Source organism: Crocuta crocuta, unplaced genomic scaffold (genome assembly GCF_008692635.1).
Source record: "Crocuta crocuta isolate KB4526 unplaced genomic scaffold, BGI_CrCroc_1.0 scaffold246, whole genome shotgun sequence".
NCBI lineage: Eukaryota > Metazoa > Chordata > Mammalia > Carnivora > Hyaenidae > Crocuta > Crocuta crocuta.
This window is the reverse complement of record NW_027531902.1, coordinates 2,028,364-2,028,604: the sequence shown is the minus strand read 5'-3', so window position 1 is coordinate 2,028,604 and position 241 is coordinate 2,028,364. Positions and strand designations below refer to the sequence as shown.

The 241-nt window shown below is 65.6% G+C and overlaps 1 protein-coding gene and 1 long non-coding RNA gene across 6 annotated transcripts in view; one reads left to right on the top strand and one right to left on the bottom strand.

Annotated features, from left to right (window-relative positions):
* The window catches only part of CLIP4 (CAP-Gly domain containing linker protein family member 4), a 78,983-nt gene that overhangs the window by 14,901 nt on the left and 63,841 nt on the right, over window positions 1-241 (top strand). The gene's annotated exons all lie outside the window — the stretch shown is intronic.
* The window catches only part of LOC144239938 (uncharacterized), a 23,616-nt gene that overhangs the window by 22,911 nt on the left and 464 nt on the right, over window positions 1-241 (bottom strand). The gene's annotated exons all lie outside the window — the stretch shown is intronic.

Sequence of the window (241 nt, the reverse complement as noted above, 5' to 3'; positions counted from 1 at the left end):
CTCCCTGCCCCGCGGAGGGGGAGGGGGGGAGGGAGGAGGAGAGGAGGGAAAGGTGGGGAAGGCTAGCTAAGGGCTTTAATGGAGGAGTACAGCGCACCAAGGGCTGCTTCCCCTACTCACTGCCCCGGGCCCTGCGGGCTTCCTCCGAGAACCTCCCTGCGACCGCGATGGAAATACCACGGCGCTACCACCTCCACGCAAGCCTAACCCAGGAAGCCCCCAGACAGTCCTAACCTGGACG